Here is a 10,230-nt window from a genome sequence, read left to right on the forward strand (position 1 = left end):
TTAAGTTGGCAATTTGAACACATCGCAGCGTGAAAGATCCAAGTTTCATAAACGAAGGAAAAAGAAAGAAGATGCCAGATTCTTCCATTTAGCTCCATTACTGAAAAAAATTCTGCCTCTCACTGTCACATAAGTGAAGATCCACCGTCACATTTGGGGTTGAATTTGGGGGTGGGGGATGTGGAAGCGTACCACTGGCCAGAATTTGAAAATGCTGTTAGTGCACTGCTTTTCTAGCTCTAAAATGGCCAAGCAACTTCTGTGATGTATTTTGAGGGGCTTGGTTCCTCAAAGTACCATTTATTTATCCCTTTGATAACAACAATATCATCCCTTTCTTAAGTGCTTCCTGTGAGCAAATATAGTGCCAGGCGCTTTACCAACCCCAAGCTGGGCTGGCGGAAGCGGGAAGGGAGTGGTCATTATTCCTCCCACTGTAGAGATGAGGAAAGTGAAGTCTGGACAAGTTAAGTGACTCGCAGCTGGTACGAGCCATAGCTGGTTTTAGCTGGATTCAAATCTAGGCCTGTTGGACTCCAAGTGCCCTCTCTTCTTTGCTGCCTCGCTCAGAGACCTGATTGGCTGGCTCATCAACCGTGTTCCCTGAGCCAGGCCTACTTCTTGGACCCGAGGACCCGCGATGCCCAGGGCGGCACAGCTCACCAGCCAGCTGGCCTCTGTTGTCGGCTGTGAGGCTCACCATCCAGCCCCGCTGGATGGCGATGGTCAGCACTGCCGGCCCGGTTTGCCAGAGTGCCAGGGTACTTCCTCGGCCCATGTGGTACATACAGTTACTTATCTGACAGCCCGAGGGCGGGCGAGCTAAACGAACACAAAAACCTTTGAGAGAAAGAGGTTCAATGTAGGTTTGGAGCCCGGCGTTATTGTGTTGATTCTAAGCGTTTTCTTCTCCCCACCCCGTCGGCACCAGATCCGATGCTAATTTGCACTTTGCAGACAGAGACTTTGCTGTTCTATTGACTTCATGTCTGTGGAATTTGGGCTCTGATTCACAAATTAGGGGTGAGGAGAACAGTGGCAAAGACTAGCCAGATCCGAAACCAGCGAGCAGGGCGGTGCAGAGCTGACTCACTGACGGGCACTCAGGCCTCACCTCCGACATCCACTCTGGTGGAGCCAGGGGGATGTGGGGACACTCACAGCGAACCAGAAGCAGCCGTGCCAGGTCTGCGTCGTCTCCCCTCAGTAGGAGAATACCAGCATCAGCACAACACAGCCAGCGGCTACGGAGGCATTCAGAGTGAAGAGCGAGGCATGAGCAACTGCGGATGGAAACACTATTTACTCTTGGTTTTCAGATTCAGGTTGCAGCCACCTCATTGTTTGATGCAGAGTAACTGCATTGACCCAAATTGCTGTGCCAACCGTGGTCTTGCTTCTATCAGCAACTGCAGGCTTGAGCAGGAGGCACAGACCAGGCTCATGGGCTCACTGGAGGCAAAGCCTTTGCAACGAAAACAGGAAAAAAAACTGGGCTTTGCAAGTAAACGAAAACAGACTTTGAGAGAAAGACGACACAAAAAGCAGGATACCAGAAAAGTGAAAGGACTTAAAATTTCCTACTGCTATATCACACGCTTCTCGAGTTGATTTGTGATTGAAGTTATCAATACGGCCTAAGAACCAATACTCCAGAGTCTAAGTCAATTATCCTTCTGAAGAGTGTGGCTCCAGAGAATGCCTTTCCAAGCCTTCTCGGTGGACAGAGAACAATCAGGTTGACTAGTCATCAGAAGAGAAGGGAAAACATGGGAAATTTTACATTCTCACTGGAGAAAGGAGGGTTTCAAAGATAGTAGAGCCAAGAGCTAAAGGGAGATCTACATTTGAACAAATAAGTCTCCAGATATTAATCCCTAGTCTAGACAGATTACTTGGTACAAAGATATCTCGGACACCTAGAAATTGCCTTTAAGAAAAATGACACGAGAGTATCTTGTACATAGGTAATACCAGAATTCTTTTAAAATAAGGAATTTGATATTAAAAATCTGCGATGGGAAAGAACCTACACACTACATTAAAATATTTAAAATGTAGTACCAGAGTGCTCGCTTCAGCAGCACATACACTAAAATTGGAACAATACAGAGAAGATTAGCATGGCCCCTGTGCAAGGATGACACGCAAATTCGTGAAGTGTTCCATATTTTAAAAAAATAAAAATAAAAATAAGAAATAAAAATAAAATGTAGTACCAGAGAGTGACACGAAGATGAATAAGTCTATTTCCAGTTTTTAAAAGCTGTACTCTGTTGCTCTTATGTTCAGATCTGTGTTTCATTTCACTAAATAAACCAAAAGAGCAAGTGAGATCATAATTCACCACATTGTTGTATATGCCATAGATAAGAGTATTATCTCTATTTCTTGGTTTCCTGTCAATCTAATCACCAATTAAAACCCCAGATATTAGTAAAAATCCAGCCACCACAAGGCCAAACCCTGCTGGTAGGAGAACACAGTGTCCATATGATTCTGTCAGGGACACAGACATGGCAAAGTGCCACGTCCAGTCTTCCTGCAAGGCGGCAGAAGCAAAGCGTGTGTTAGTCACTGACCTAAAAAAGCGGAACAAGAGAAACCAAGATGGCGGCGTAGGTTAACGCAGGAGATCGCTGCCTCAAACAACCACTTCAGAGATATAACTAAAGGACAGAACGGACATCATCCAAAACCACAGGAAGGCTGGCTAAGTGGAAATTCTACAACTAGGAGGAAAGAGAATATCATACCCAGACTCAGAGGAGGCGCAGTGCTGAAGTGAAATACTCAGGTGCGGAGTGCGCGCGCAAGCGGGCTGGCGGAGGAGGGCGCAGTTGTTGTTTTCAATCGGGAGGGAGTTTCAGACTCTGAGCTCCAGATCCGAGCGAGTCTCTGGGGAGCAAGACTCAAACGGGAGAAGCGGGACTGTCTGGCTTCGGTTGGAACTCGAAGGCAGCTTTCTCTCCGAGGTTTGCAGCCATTGCTGGGACTCTGAGAGGCAGAGCCCCTGGGGAAGGAACTGAGAGCAGCCATAACTGCTCGCTCCGGCCAGCCCTGTAGATCCCCTGGGACCCGCCCCGCCCAAGCCCTGCGCAGAACCATTTGCTGGATAGCCTCAGGCAAACGCTAGATTAGCACCGCCTTAGAGATCCAGCACAGAAGCCCTCCCACTGCAGACCCAGCAGACTCTCATAGCCAGTTAGCCTGGAGGTCAACTCACCCCCGGTATTGCCGACATCAATCAAGGCTTAAAGGCAACAAGACTGTGCACAAAGACCACTAGGGGGTGCACCAAGAAAGCATAAAAAATGCGGAGACAAAGAAACAGGACAAAACTGTCAATGGAGGATATTGAGTTCAGAACCACACTTTTAAGGTCTCTTAAGAACTGTCTAGAAGCTGCCGATAAACTTAGTAAGGCCCTCGAAAAGACTGGTGAGACCGCCGATAAATGTTGTGAGATCCTCAAGAAATCTAATGAGACCCTCGATGTTATATTGGGGAACCAACTAGAAATTAAGCATACACGGACTGAAATAACGAATATTATACAGACTCCCGACAGCAGACCAGAGGAGCGCAAGAATCAAGTCAATGATTTGAAATGCGAGGAAGCAAAAAACACCCAACCGAAAAAGCAAAATGAAAAAAGAATCCAAAAATGCGAGGATAGTGTAAGGAGCCTCTGGGACAGCTTCAAGCGTACCAACATCAGAATTATAGGGGTGCCAGAAGATGAGAGAGACCAAGATATTGAAAACCTATTTGAAGAAATAATGACAGAAAACTTCCCCCACCTGGTGAAAGAAATGGACTTACAGGTCCAAGAAGCGCGGAGAACCCCAAACAAAAGGAATCCAAAGAGGACCACACCAAGACACATCATAATTAAAATGCCAAGAGCAAAGACAAAGAGAGAATCTTAAAAGCAGCAAGAGAAAGAAACCCACTTACCTACAAGGGAATACCCATACGACTGTCAGCTGATTTCTCAACAGAAACTTTGCAGGCCAGAAGGGAATGGCAAGAAATATTCAAAGTGATGAATACCAAGAACCTACAACCACGATTACTTTATCCAGCAAAGCTATCATTCAGAATTGAAGGTCAGATAAAGAGCTTCACAGATAAGGAAAAGCTAAAGAAGTTCATCACCACCAAACCAGAATTATATGAAATACTGAAAGGTATCCTTTAAGAAGAGGAAGAGGAAGAAAAAGGTAAAGATACAAATTATGAACAACAAATATGCATCTATCAACAAGTGAATCTAAGAATCAAGTGAATAAATAATCTGATGAACAGAATGAACTGGTGATTATAATAGAATCAGGGACATAGAAAGGGAATGGACTGACTATTCTTGGGGGGGAAAGGGGTGTGGTAGATTCGGGAAGAGACTGGACAAAAATCGTGCACCTATGGATGAGGACAGTGGGTGGGGAGTGAGGGCGGAGGGTGGGGCGGGAACTGAGAGGAGGGGAGTTATGGGGGGGGGGGGAAAGAGGAACAAATGTAATAATCTGAACAATAAAGATTAAAAAATATATAAAAAAAAAAAAAGGCGGAACAAAGTTAAAAACCAGAAAGATGCATTTCACCCAAAGGACATGTAATGGGCAGGACTTAAAGCCAGAACACCAAAATTATACTTTCCTGTAGTGCAGCTGTAACATTTTTAAATATAATATAATGTACTTATACTTTTAAAAGCTGGACAGAATATATTTAAAATCTTGTAAGCATCAAAGAGCCAATAAGCCCGTGAGAAAATGTCAGATGGATACGTGTGAGAACACGAGAACCCCACGAAGTCAGCCCAAGTTACCTGGGATACCTGCTGATTCAGAAGAAACAGCGATGAAACAAAACTGCAGTTTGGTGGCCTCAGAAAGTCAGACACTAGAAGTCCATGCCCACCAAAAATGGGGGCAGAGATAGAGCAGTTTCCGCTTTAAGCTGAGATCCCATATAAGTCCACCCGCCTGGTACGTAAGGGTAAACTTCAGGTGAGCCACCCTCACCTGGACTTGTAGTCCAGCTTTCCCTCAGCTAGATGGGCCAGGAAATCTCAAGCTTTGAACTTGGATTAAACTGGTCCCAATGGCCAGTGCCCACTATGCATGCATCTGGTAGAAGAAGCCAGTTGAGATCCCCTCTAAAGGAAAACACTATAGTCTTAGGCTTCAAAGTACTCCTACAATGATTTGAAAATACAATCCCCAGCACCCAAAGATAACCAGTCACACAAGGAAATGAAGCACCATGCGTAAGCGCTATAATAAATAACAGACAATAGAACAGACCTGTGAGGTGTCAGATATTTCGATGATCAGCCACGGGCTGCAAAACAATAGTGCTTACTAGATTTAAGGAAACAAATGCCAAGTCTGACCATCTGAGCAGGGAATTGATGTAGGAAGTTTAAAAGAGAATTAAATAAAAATTCTAGGACTGAAAAATAAAGCAATAGAAGTCAAAATTTAAAATTCCATTGATAAGTTCAATAGAGATTATAACTGAAGAAATATCAGTTACCTATAGATATGTCTAAAAAAAAAACCCCACAACAAAACACAGAAAAACAAGTTGAGAGAAAAGATGGTAAGGAAGATGAAAAGGAAGAAAAAATATATATGATGAGCCAGAAAATAGAAAACACAAAATAATATGGTAGGTTTAGCTTAAATATCTCATTAACTATCATTACATATAAATGAACTAAATGTTCCTATTAAAGTATAAATATTGACAAGCTGGATTTAAAAATACAACTAATATTTGGTCCTAAGAGACACATTAAAATAAAAGAATAAGAAAGGTTGAAAGTAAAAGGAAGGAATGATAAACTATGAAAATACTAACCAGAAAGAACCTGTGTCACTGGTATCAAATGGCAAAAAAAAAGCATCCCTTGAAATAAAGAGGGTCATTTCATAATGATAAAGGCTCAATTCATCAGAAAGATATAAAAATTCCTACTTTGTATATACCTAATAAGTGAAAATATATGACTCAAAATGTGTAGAATTAAAAGAAGAAATGAACAATCATTGGGGGAGATTTTAATGTACCACCTCCCTCTTAGTAATTGAACAAGCAAAAAATATTAATATATATTAAATTTATATACAGGGTATACCAAAAAATGTATAAATACACTTTAAATAATTATAAAAGCAGTGTTTATTAAACTCCATTTCATTTTCAAAATTGAGCTATCAGCTGTTAAAGTGTATACACATTTTTTGAGACAGCCTGTATTTATATATATTTTACATATTATATGTATATATATGTGTGTGTGTGTGTGTGTGTATGTGTGTATTCCAACTAAATGTTACACATTTTTTAAAAAAGTGTAGCAAACAACTTCAAAATACACATACTTTTAAGTCACAGGAAACATTTGTAGAAATTGACCAGATAATGGATCACAGAGCAAATCTTAATTTCAAAATATTGAGCCATAATGGTTTTGGTTCATGTTGACCTCTGACTTCAAGGCAATTAAGCTAGAAGTCAATTAGAAAAAATTCAGAAATCCCTTATATGTTTGTAAATTAAGGAATACATTTCTAAACAATTCAGAGGTCAAACTGTCAATCATAATGGAAATGATAAAACGTATTTAGCAAAGCATATCAACACTTGTCAGATACAGCTAAAGTACTGCTTAAAGAGAAATTTATAGTCTTAAATATGTATTTTAGAAAAGAAAGTCCAAATCCATAAAGATAGGAGCTGAGTGTCTATATGGAGAAGTTAGAAAAGGAACAGCAAATTAAACCCAAAGGAAACAGAAGAAAAGCAATAATAACAGTAAGAGCAGAAATAAATGAACTAGAAAAATGAAGGTGCAATAGAAAGGATTAATAAAGCCAAAATCTGGCTCTTTGGGAAAACTAATAAAATCAATGGTGGCATATTATACAATGAAATACTGTACAGCAACAGAAAGTATGAAACCAGAGCTGCAACAACAGGGGAATTACCAACACAATGTTGAGTAAAAGAAGCAAGATGATAGAATATGGAAGTTTGGACTTCATTTCTAGAAAGCTCATACCAAACTTGGACTCAGTGAAACTAAATTATATCATTCAGGGATGCTACCCCACTGGCAGCACTGTAAAGAAAAGCAAGGATGTGGATGCCGTAAGAGTGAGGCTCATGGCTCCTCGTCTTTGCTGAGGAAGGGTGTGATGGAGAAAGGGGTCCATGAGGGACTTCCTGGGTGCTGGCTACATCCTAGCTTCTGACTTGAGTGGTGGTTGCATGGTATTCACTTAGAATTGTTTGTTACAATTGTTTCTTATACATATTTGTTGTATGCACTTTTTTCCTATTTGTGCTATAATTGGTAATTCAAAAACACTTCTAACAAAAATACACACACATTTTTGCATCAGTTATTTTGAGGCATTCTAATTGCCTATTACACTTCTCCTAACGATCCAAAATACATCACTTTCATTTTGATTCATCTTACCCATATGGAGAAGGCACAGCTTACACAAATCAAAAATCTTGGGCTCATGAGGTAGATCAAAGTTGCTCCTAAAACACATATATACAAATGATAAATGTTATTAAATAGCAGAAGTAAGTATATATAAAAAGCAAAATTTACCAGATAACTCAAGAGAAAGTACAATCCCTTTAAGAGGCTTTCTGGAACCCAAAAGGCAGAATAAGACACAGAGGAAGACATCAAAGTTGGACATACCATCTCCTGACCCAGGAGCACTACCCAGCCTCCTACCCCAGAGCTGGAAGACCAGTGTCGTGGGTCTTTCACACCTAGAGAGGTCACCAACCCTGTGACCCCTCTCCAGGGGCACCCCGTCCTTTACCATCTCAGCAATGCCTGAGGCATCAGGGGTTTGCAGCCTGCATCACACCCTAGTACTGGACAATTCGTCCAGTGGCAGGCACTGCACTGGAGAGCAGGGTGTCTGGCTGGCATCATAGCCTGATCTGGGCCAGTACCCCTGGCTCTCAGTTGGTATTAAGAACTTATTGGGAGCTGGCCTCTCACATCAGGAATTCCCTGGAATGTTTCCCAATCTTCCATCTGGACTAGCCAGGGCAGAGGGTCTCGCCAGCGGTATATTACCCCCTTCCCGCCCCCAAGTCCCCAGCTGATCTCACTTCAAAGTCACTCACTACCTTTTAGGCTACATCTGCTTCCCCGACTGCAATTTTTATAATAATAACTTTCCCATTATCCTGACTTCTCTCCTGAAATCTTTCTCACTGTTGTGCTGACCTGACGGCCTTGTTTCCTGTGTCACTAAAGAGATATGAAAGCAGTGGGAGAGGATTTTTTTTGAGTTCCCATCACAGCACCTGCCTACCTGCCCACACCTATGCTCGGCCTTCCTTCCTGTTCTTATGGGTGCCTGTCCACACTCCCTGCAAAGCCAACTCCTCACCATCTCTCTTTCCCTTCCCCTAGGACATCGACCCTTTTGAAAAAGAAAAAAAGAAAAAGTAATGTATCCTTATTAAAGTTAAATCAAAAGGAAATGTTTCATATAAAACATTGGAGGAATTATTTAAAAAATACTTATCCTAAGGTTAACTCTATTTTTGGAGACAGAATAGTCACCTGGTTTCTATCAGCGATAGGACAGCTTCAAGGGGTCATTGAAGGGAGATAGGCCACAGGTGCAGCCCCAATAAGACACTTGAGTCAGGGAGCCTGGTGGTCCTTTTTGACACAGAAGAGCAGGGGGCTCTTGGACCTGTCCCAAGCCAGTCCTGCAGCTAATCCTCCATGTAGTGATCAGTGTCATAACCAGTTACATCCCAGAGGATACTCAGAAATGGAGCAGCTAGCCATGATATATTTGAGCACAATGCCAGCCATCACACCAAATGCTAAGGCATTGGGCAAACGGGCCGTTGGGGTGGGGAGGGACTTCTGGACACTCAAAGACCTTCTGAGACCAGGCCATGCAGTTCTGTGCCTTCCAAGAACATGTGACTATGGCTCCCAGTGATGTTTAGGCAGCTATTACTGGTTTGGGAATTCATTTCACTACAATGAGTGTGCGGCATCTTTCTAAAGGAAAGTCTACTCTTGGATCAAAGGTTAGGGAAGGGGACACAATCAGAGGAAACTCTAGTTATGGCTATTACCTGCCATGATCAATAATTAGCTTTCATTTAAAGAACCCAGATATTGAGAATATCCAATTATTTGGCCTCACACAGGTTGGGGAGAACGTAGAAATTAAAACAGTTGCTGAAAGCTTTTCATATTCTCATTCTTTATTAAGACCAATGACTCAGACTGAATTGGGGATATTTGTGACAGCCAGGCACATTTTTCTTGCATCAACGAGAGAACATGTCACTCACCTTGCATAGAGAGGATACTCCATCAACGGTGGCTAATCCTACAATGAGTACTGGTATATACTCTGTTCTGCTGCATAATGTCCAGCACAACCAGAACCATCTTTAAAAGTAAACTGTTTTTTAGCATGTATTACCAAACTTGAAAGTGAAACAAAAGATAGTTTTCATGGGTGGGTAAAGTTTCTATTTCATTGGGCTAAAGAGATCATGGGCAGGAAGACAAGAAAGCTAGTCCCTTTGGGCCACCATTTAGCTTCCTGTTAAACAGTCTCATGATAAATATAGTATGGGATGAGTTTTAGTTTCATTTAAAATCATTTCTGCTGGCTAGTTAAAAACAAACAAACAAAAAACAGAACAATTCCCTTCCAGAGAAAAAAGGGCATCTGTTTAGCCAATGGAAAGTCGCTACCATTTTGCCTTTTTCTGGTTAACAGAACATCAGTTTTGTTCAGAGTCAGTGCACCCACAGCCCAAGGGGATGAATCACATCTGACACCATTGCCCAGACTTCCTGTGGCTGGAACTGGCCTCTGACCGTTCTAACCACTGAGGTATAAGCAAAAGTCTCCTGAGGCTTCTGGGAAAGATTCTGCTTTCTGAGAAAAGAGGCAAGTGGGAGAGGACAGCACTTGGCTGTGGCCCACCCACCCCCTTGCCTTTGACTGTGGCCGTGATGCCCAGAGCCAGAGCAGCTGCCTCACACTCATGAATTGACAGCTTCAGAGGCCAATTAGCTGAGGGGGACAAGGCAGATGGGCAGAATTAGCCAGGGTCTTGATGGCATCCCTGGGCTGCTGAACCAACCCTGACTTGACGCCTTCTGGACTTCTTGTTTGGTAAGTAATGGATGTT

At 42.3% G+C, this 10,230-nt stretch overlaps 1 non-coding gene across 1 annotated transcript; it reads left to right on the plus strand.

The window, feature by feature from the left end:
• The first annotated feature begins 2,068 nt into the window (after positions 1-2,068).
• Positions 2,069-2,175, plus strand: LOC132211657 (U6 spliceosomal RNA). Its single transcript, XR_009447542.1, has one exon. It is a non-coding gene; the product is annotated as a U6 spliceosomal RNA (small nuclear RNA).
• The last annotated feature ends 8,055 nt before the right edge of the window (positions 2,176-10,230 follow it).

Source organism: Myotis daubentonii, chromosome 10 (genome assembly GCF_963259705.1).
Source record: "Myotis daubentonii chromosome 10, mMyoDau2.1, whole genome shotgun sequence".
Taxonomy (NCBI): Eukaryota; Metazoa; Chordata; class Mammalia; order Chiroptera; family Vespertilionidae; genus Myotis; species Myotis daubentonii.